The 9336-nt window shown below is 46.8% G+C and overlaps 1 protein-coding gene across 2 annotated transcripts in view; it reads left to right on the forward strand.

Moving 5' to 3' along the window:
- Positions 1–1802: 1802 nt before the first annotated feature.
- The window catches only part of ADIPOR1 (adiponectin receptor 1), a 34443-nt gene continuing 26909 nt past the window's right edge, over positions 1803–9336 (forward strand). For both annotated transcript variants that reach the window (XM_015408222.1, XM_015408221.1), the window contains exon 1: positions 1803–1909. The gene's annotated coding sequence lies outside the window, so the exon portion shown is untranslated. The remainder of the gene's footprint in view (positions 1910–9336) is intronic.

Consider the following 9336-nt stretch of genomic DNA (forward strand, 5'->3'; position numbering starts at 1 on the left):
GTGGATCCATGATGATCCGTGCTTCAGAACCATGTTGTGGCTTCATGGTGTTGCAACGAAGCCATGGATCCATTATTTTTGTGGTGCGAGCTGCGCCATGAACATTTGATGGTGAGTTCATGGTGACCCAATGCAAAAACCTTGAGGAGCTACAAGGATCTGTGTTTCGGAACCATGTTTTTACAGCATGGTGTTGCCACGAAGCTGGGGAACCATGAATACTGTGGTGTAAGTAGTGGCCATGGACATGGTATGGGATTTAATGGTATGTTTGGGGTGTCCCAACACAAAAACCACAAGCATCCATGAGGATCCATGCTCCAGAACCATGTTTTGGCAGTAGGGTTGCCAAGTCCATCTTCCACTCCCAGCGGGGGACTTTGGGGGCGTTCCTGGAAGGGGTGGGGCATCCCCAACGTGATGACGTCACGTTGGGGACGTCTGCTGCCCCCCCCATCAGGCCGTGCGCTGGATCTCCAGAAACAGCAGTTCCCTGCACTTAAAGTAGCCGGCAGCCGGCGTTTCCCCTTTAAGAGAAGCTGCGTTTCCCTTTTAAGAACAAAGCTGGCTTTTCCCTGCAAGCTTGTGGAGTTCGCGCTTGGGATGAAACACGGGTTGCACACCCTTAAAGGGAGAGAGATGGGTGGCTGTGGGTGTTGGGCTTCTGGCCGGCGGCGGGTAGAACCCCCCCCCCAAAAATGGGGGACCCCTGGCAAACCGGGGGGTTGGCAACCCTATTTGGCAGCATGGTGTTGCCACGAAGCTGTGGACATGTGATTTCTGTGCTGCATTCTGTGGCCATGGACAAGGCATATTATTTGATGGTGATGTTATGATGCAAAAATCATAAGGATCCATGAGGATCCGTGCTTCGGAACCATGTTTTTGCAGCATGGTGTTGCCACAGAGCCGTGGCACCGTGATTTCTGTGGTGCAGGCTGTGGCCATGGACATTATGGGATTTCATGGTATGCTTGTGGTGTCCCAACAGAAAAAAACCCAAGCATCCATGAGGATCCCTGCTTCAGAATCATGTTTTTGCAGAATGGTTTCACCAGGAAGCCCTGGATCTGTGATTTTTGTGGTGCAAGCTGTGGAGGTGTTATGTGATTTGATGGTGTGTTTGGAGTGACCCAATTGAAAAACCCTGAGGATCCATGAGGATCATGAGACTTTTACCTTTTTCCGCAAAGGCCATAGAATGCATTAACGCTACAGGGAAGGCTTCTGTTATTCAAGAGAGGGTTACCCCCCCCATGTATTTTCTTAATTTTATTTTTTATTGGTTGATGTATAAATTGTAAAATTAACAAAATGCAACTATAAAAGGATAGGATTATTTACTCATAAATGGTTTTATGCACAAAAAAAACAACAACCCTGGACTGAGTGATCCTGGTGTAATTCTGTGCTCACTTTTTTTGCTTATTTTACAAGTACATATGAATAGACAGAAACAGAATATAAATTTCCGAAATCGACCACCACTTTAGATCCCAACAACAGCCAACCAAGTGGGTTGCTGCTGCAAACAAACACACCATCAATTCCGATGTGCAAATTTATACAGAGTTTCTATATGGTATCAACGAATCGGCTCGGAAAGCGGCCTGGGCCCAAACCGAAAACGCAGCCCGACAGTGCTATTCTTAACCCCGCACGAGGGAGCTCTTGGAGTCAGATGGAGAGCGACAGCCTCCTCCCCCCACACTCGCACCATCTACGGCCCTCTTGGGCCATTTCCGGAAGTGTCGCTGCCGCACAATCATTTGACTTTGGAATTCCAAAACGGAAGTAGCTTCTAAGTGAGGGGGACGTTTCCGGTCCTGTTAGGGGCGGCTGTTTGTCGGAGACGCCGCCGGTGGTGCTCACGCCTGTCTCCGCGGGATGTAGCGACGAGGGCAGTCCGGTAGGTTTAGACCGAGATGTCTCAGCCGCTTTCGTGTCTGCCGGCGGCCGTCTTGCCGGGCCTCGTCCGCGTCTTTTGAGGGGGGCGGGGGGGCTGGGAGAGGGAGGGTTGCCGCCGCTTTGGACTCGGGGTTGATGCAGCGGCGGCTGCACGGGAAGGGACCGTCGATAAGTGAGTGGGTCCGTGAGGGGAGGCCCCGCGTGGCTCTGTCCTTACGATGCACCCGTCGCTCGGCTCGGTCTCCGTGGCTGGCTGAAAACTGCCAGGGGGCTCATCATGCGTGTCGTTCTTTGGCCCAGCGGTGTCGCTCGCGGAACCCGCGGCCGGCCGATATTATCTCCGTGCCGCTCACTTTGTGCCTGTCTCTAATCCTGGGGATAAGAAGCTTATAGTAGCACAATTAGCTGCAGCTGAAAGTGTAGCATGTTCTGCTTGGTGAATACGGTGCTCTGAACTCGGGCTCGTTGACCGTGCGCGCGCCTTCTTTTGCACTCACTGAAAAAGATCGTTTAGATCCGAGATGGAATATCCACAGGTAACTTTCCCTTCCCTCGGCTGGCTTCCCACTCCCCCATTTGAAACACTCCTCTGGATACTGCCCTCTGCTTATCTTTAAATCTACACACCCATTTTAAATGATCTTTAATCCTAGGTTCATCAACATACCTGCCCTTTTAAGCAGCCCTGTTTAAAGTGTTCGGTGTCTGGTGTTGTAATGGTTATGTGATCTCATTAAACAAGTGCCTGTCTGTGCATGTACTGTGCCTGACCATCTCAGTGGGAAGGTAGGGAGAAGTGTGTTTTTTCCTGTCTGTTTATGCATTTGCAGAGGAAATGTTCGATCACTTGGTGGTGATTTGGACACTTGGTTAACTGATGAGGAAGCTGGTATCAGCAAAGGAAGCATTTTGATGCATACAAACAGTTTCTCATAGTTGCCAACACATGAGCTATCTTTGGGGTTCTGTAATGCCTCTGTCGTACTGCATGCCTCAGTCTCTGTAGCAAAATGTGAGTGGAAAGCTGAGGGTTCTGAGGTTTGTGGCTCAAGTAATGAAGTTCTCAGATAAGACTAGTTCACCAGAAAGTTAGAAAAAATATGAACCATATAAGTAATTTAAATTTTCAATCTGAGGTGGCACATGCAGATACTGTTAAACTAGAAGACCATTTTTGTTAAACAGCTATTGATTAAGGTGTAGTGCATGGACGTAAACCAGTTTTAGGGGAGGATAATTGATGGTGGCTTTCATATTGCTTTTGAGGAACTTGTATTTAAGGCCAGTGAAATAATGCCTGGAGGAGGGAATAGAATGCCATAGTTACCTAGATCATGGAAAGTAGCTCTAGAAAAAATGCCCATCCTTGTGGTGTTTACTGTTATATCTTTTACTCTTTGCATTATTGCACCGAGTGGTTCAGGAGAGTGTTTCTGCTCTATTTTTCATAAGAAGTTTTCTTTAAAGCTATTCTGGGAAACAAGAACCATGTATTAACTTGAGAATACAGTCTGGTAGCCACTGTAAAATGACAGGCTAGATTTCAAGTGTCCTCAAAGTTTAGTGTTGCTTGAATCTGTAATTTGAGATCAGATTGGTTTCAAGAGGCAATTAGAGTTATTTAGGGCCCAGGAATGTAAGGCTTTAGTTCCCCCTCCCCCTTCAGTTGGATAGCTAAGCTGTTCATGAAAGGAGAGTACCAAAACTGTTCACGCTATAATACAAGACATGAATGATTTCTCACCGAAGATGCTTCTTTTATATTAGTCAACATGGTGGCTTTTGAGTGGTCTTCCAATGTGTCTTTGATCAGTAGCTCTTGTATAGTGTTCCTTATTTGTTTAGATCCTTTGGTTTTCCATTGGAGAAGCCAAAAGACATTAGTTTTATGGTTGAGCTTTTTTCACGGGCAACAAAATATGGGAAATGAATCCACTTCTCCCCAAATGTAAATAATGAAAAAGCCTGTAGGGGTGAGAAAAACATTTCAGGGTGTTTTGGTCCTTCACATTTCTGGTCCCAAGCCATAAAGGTCTTTAAGGGTGAGAACCAGTGCTTTGAAATGACTTTTGGAATGTACAAGCAGCAAGGTAACATTATTTAAGACGTATAATATGTTTATAGCTTTCTCTAAAATAGATTAGTGGTAGTGCACAGCTCATGGAGAGCCGTATGCACACTTTGCATCAGCCAAAAGAGCTACATGACTTGTATGCCACCTCACCAAACATACATAAAATTGAAGACATAACTATTAATATTAAATACCTATGTTTTAATTATTAGAGTACCCTTGAGCATTTCTGCGTTTCTCTCCCCACCACTGTTAAACCTTAGCAGCTCTTGTGTATCTGGAGTGAGGGGAAGGGCCTGCAAGTCAGAGTTATGGCACAAAATAGTATGCAAACTGTCATGTTTTCCAAAACACTCTATTAGGCAGTTTGTTAAAAAAAAAAAAGAGGAAATGTTTCCCTATGTTAAAAGTTCTTTTCAATTTGTCCTCTGGTGCTGCAGGAGAAAAGGTGGTTAGAACCTCTTTCCATGCTAACTGTTCTACTTGCAACAAGTCTTGCTTTATGAGTTAGGATTCAGCAGTGGTATGCCTCATTCTGCCACCTCATTAAGCAGCGTAAGTTGACCCACGTGTATGCATGAAATCCCTGCTCTTATGCGTGAAATCCTTGCATCTTTGCAAACTTTGATATACACATTATGAACAAGTTGTAATGTGTTTTGAAAAGAAAACTGCAAGTTCTGTTTTAGGCACACACTGGTGATGAAATGATCCCAGTTTCCCTTCCTGTTTCTTCACCCACGATAGGACCAAAGGACTAGAGAAGCACCAAATTCAAAGCTTCCCATCTCAGAGATGGTGAAGACATTAACAGCGTTGCCCTGTGCATGTTTACTTGGAAGTAAGTCCCACTTTATTGAATGAAACTTACTCTCAGGTAAGTGTGCAAAGGACTGAAGACTATGCAATGTGCCTTGTGAGTGTTTGAAGCTTTGGAAGGTGTCAGAGGCTCACAGTACTACTGGCCAGCCTGTTGAGAGGATTCTGCAGGGTGAAGCACCTGTCTTTCCTTTGCAGAGCCTACTTGCTTGGATCCAGCCAGCAGCCTCAGCAGTCTGTTCTTTTATTTATTTATTTATAAATTCAATTTATAGCCCGCCGTCCCCGCAACACGGGCTCAGGGCGGCTCACAGTCAGGCATAAGCCAGCACATAAAACACAATTAAAACCATTTAAAATCATTTCTACAATATTACAACATTATTATTAAGTGCTCTGGATGTTCTGAATAGATCTTCCATAAAGATGACGTATTAATTCTGTTATACCCATTCAGTGCTGTCTGTTCCGCTTGGCGCTATCGTTCTTTCTTCCAGGGCCAGATAATGATGGTACAGTAGTGGTGGCTCCTACACAAACGCCTGGCGGAAGTCTTGCAGGCCCTGCGGAACTGTGCAATGTCCCGCAGGGCCCGGATCTCCTCCGGGAGCTCGTTCCACTAGGTAGGAGCCGCCACCAAGAAGATTCTGGCCCTGGTAGCAGCCAGCCTGGCCTCCTTGGGGCCTGGCATCGCCAGGAGATGTTGCGTCCCCGACTGTAGTGCCCGTGGGGGAACATATGGGGAGAGGCGGTCCCTTAGGTATGCTGGACCCCGGCCATATAGGGCTTTAAAGGTAAGAACCAGCACTTTGAAGCGAATCTGGTACGCTATCAGCAGCCAGTGCAGTGCTTTCAGAACAGGCCGGATGTGGTCCCTACTAGGAAGACCCATCAGCAGCCTGGCCACAGCATTCTGCACCAGCTGCAGCTTCCAGATTTGCGACAGAGGTAGCCCCATGTAGAGAGCGTTATAGTAGTCTAACCTTGAGGTGACCGTCACGTGGATCACCATGGCCAAGTCACTGTGGTCAAGGAAGGGAACCAACTGCCGCACCAGCCGAAGGTGGTAAAAAGCTGACTTGGCAGTGGCTGCCACCTGGGCCTCTATCTTCGCCGGGTTTAACTTCAGCCGACTCAGACGGAGCCAACCAGCCACAGCCTGCAACGCCCGGTGCAGATCTTCTGGGCCAGAGCCCGACCGGCCGCCCAACATCAGATAGAGCTGGGTGTCATCTGCATATTGATGACACCCAAGCCCATACCTCCGGACCATCTGGGCAAGGGGCGCATGTAGATGTTAAACAACATCGGGGACAGAACTGCCCCTTGAGGCACCCCACATTCAAGAGGGTGTCTCCGGGACTGCTGTTCCCCTATCGCCACCCTTTGTCCCCGACCGCGGAGAAAAGAGGCAAGCCATTGAAGGGCGAGCCCCTGGATCCCCACGTCAGCGAGGCGGTGGGTCAGCAGCTGATGGTTGACCATATCGAACGCGGCTGACAGATCTAACAAAAGCAGCGCCGCCACACCGCCTCGATCCAGATGCCGTCGGAGGTCGTCAGTAAGAGCGACCAGTACTGTCTCTGTCCCATGCCCCGGACGGAAGCCGGACTGGAAGGGGTCTAGGAGGGAAGCGTCATCCAGAAAGCCCTGCAGCTGTGTCACCACCGCCCTCTCAGTAAGTTTGCCCAAGTAGGGCAAATTGGACACCAGCTCATGCTGAGGAAGAGAGTAGGCAAAGATGGAAGTAAAAGTTGCTTGGGATTCCCACTGTGGGAGCCTAGTCAGGCCATGAACGTTCCAAGGGAGTTGTGATTCATCAGGCTGCCATAGGTCCCGCTGAAGGAAGCCTGTGTGCACCTTTTCCTTCCCTTCTTGTTTGCTCCCTGGTATGAAGCCTGCAGCTCAAGTGAGAGAGACAGATAGCTGAGGCTGTTTAGCTTTGTGCCTTTCTTTGCAAATGACAAAAGAAAGCCTGGGCACCCTTACTTCCCTATGTGTCTTGTTTTCTCCTCAGCATGGGGCACTGTAGCTCAGGCAGGATAGTGAGGTCACAAGTCACCCAGAGTAGAGCAAGTTGGCTGTGGAGGAAGGGGAGTAGAACCAACACCCCTACCCTGTGTCCCCTCTCCTACTTAGGTAATCTATCTGCAAAGTATCTCTATCCTATTTTCTTTTTCTCCAGCATATAAGAATTTTGTACCAGATAACATTGAAATACTTTACATTTTTTGTTTTTAGCATTTATAAGCAGCACCTAATTCAAAGGCTTTGTATAAATATTAGAAAGCATGCGTGATAATGCAGAACCCTATGAGATACTTCGGGATAAATCCCAAGAAGTTGATTGGGGGTCCTGACTTCAGCTTTCTGAATTCTATCAGATAGAGGACTTAAACCACTCCAGCACTTTCCCCCTAATCTGTGCACCAGCTTCCAGGCACTTTAACAATATTGAGCATTCAGTTGTCTTAGAGACTCCTGGAAGATCACAGGTTGGATCCAGGCAGCTTTTTTGCTCAGTCTTATCCAATTCTCTTCTACTGCAATTCTCTGTAGTTTACTACCATGTAGTTTTTGTACATATAGGTTCCATGATCTTCAGCATAGCCATTTTGGGTGGTCAATGGGGACTCTTCCGCTTTTTTTTACCAGTAGAAAAGCAGGGTGGATCAAACCCAAAGCAGTGTGACCAAAAAGGTATACCTTCCATCAGCATGAGATTGGAGATAATCCAACAGAGCAACCCGTGCCATCTCTATTACACAGCCTGGTGTGAAACTGGATTTAAAAGGATGAAGGGCAGATACATATAATTATATGCAATTTGCATATCATTAATCACCTTCTTTGTGTCAAAAGGTGGCTTATTTAATAGAGGATGAAAAAAACAGCCTCCCACAGAAAATATCCCTCAAACAAAAGTGTTGGTCTTCATTCGGGACTGATCGTGTCACAGCAAGAGTTTATCAGCCAGGATTGACAAGGATCCCAGTTGTATGCCTTCACAACATCTGGAATCTTAGCAAGCATCATCATCAGGGATACCAAGATGAAGCTATCCATAGAAGGTCCAGATGGTGCTGCTGATACCTCTACTGCTGAGCAGTTCCAAAGCTGTCATCAAAGCCAGAGCAAACTGGAAAGTTTTTATCAGCAAAAAACCTGCCAGTGTTATCATAGTTGATAGCATTCCTTCTGACATTGAAATTCCAACCTAAGAATCAGATATTTACAGAATATCCTAAGTAGTGGAACTGGATGTGACTTAGCTGATACAAAGGTAGTGGGAAAGTATTGCTTCTCTGTTGCTGCCGCCACCATTTAGTAGGCTTTCCAATAAGCTTTCCAAAAACCATCATATTCAGCCCACATTCTCTGATGATGATGTCCTAGTCATTATCCTTCCCATTTCAGTCCCCAACTCCATAAGGTCTGTGTTCTTTCATGATGGTGAAATAGGGCACTGGCAAGCAACCCAGTTTGCTGTCACCTGGAGCCCAGTATTCCAGACTTCTATAAAGGCATCATAGTTACTATTAGGGATGGGCATGAACTGGGAAAATGCAGTTCAGTTCATGGTTTGGCATGCCCCATTTGTGAACCACAAACCATCATAAACTTCTAGCCGCCTCACAAACTGGTTTGGTTCTTGGAGCAGTAGAATACCACCCGAGGCACCAAATTCACAGGGGATCACTGGCTGACTCTGACCGCCTGCCATTTCCCAGAAAGCACTTTCCTGGGGCCACCTTCTTTGGGGGGCTATAACTTGGATTTCGTAAATCGAATCCTCACCAAACTTGGTAAGCAGGTAGAGGAGAGTCAACCAGCGATCCCCTGGGAGTTTGGTGTCTCTAGCTTGCACAGGATCCGTTCTATACACTCCTGAACCTGCGCCTGTCAAAATGAATCAGGTTCAGGAGTGTATAGAATGGATCCTGTGCAAGCTAGAGACATCAAAATTGCAGGAGACCTCCCCCGGATGCTCTTCTATATGCCCTCCATGTTGTTGATTTGAAGTTTCATAAATATTTTGCTCGAGTGGAGACAGTCTTGAAATTTATCTACCCACAAACCAGCAGGAACCTCCATGAACAGCTCAAAAGTTTGTGGAAAGTTTGTGCTGGTTGACCTGCCATGAACTTGAGTTCACAAACCATGAACTGACCAAAACTCATCATTAAATTGAGTTTGTGATCCAATTTGTGCTCATCCCTAGTTACCAATTGGACTGTCAGAATCCCCCACAACATCTTGTAATCCAGTCAAATCTGTCAACTTCCAAAGGTGGACTATCCAAACCGATCCATCAACACTGGGTGCCACAGCTGAGAAGGGGGCATGGCAGAGTGCTTAAGTGTTTGTGTTGCATGCAGAAGGTCCCAGGTTCAGTCCACATCCTCTCTAGTAAAGAGGAATAAGTAAATGGTGACCATGTAGAGCTGCTGCCAGTCAAGAGTCTGCAATACTGATTATGATAGACAGTGATCTGATGCAGTGAAAGGCAGGTTGCATGGGTTCAGCAGACAGTG

This window comes from Gekko japonicus, unplaced genomic scaffold (genome assembly GCF_001447785.1).
Source record: "Gekko japonicus isolate JY-2015 unplaced genomic scaffold, Gekko_japonicus_V1.1 scaffold211, whole genome shotgun sequence".
Taxonomy (NCBI): Eukaryota; Metazoa; Chordata; class Lepidosauria; order Squamata; family Gekkonidae; genus Gekko; species Gekko japonicus.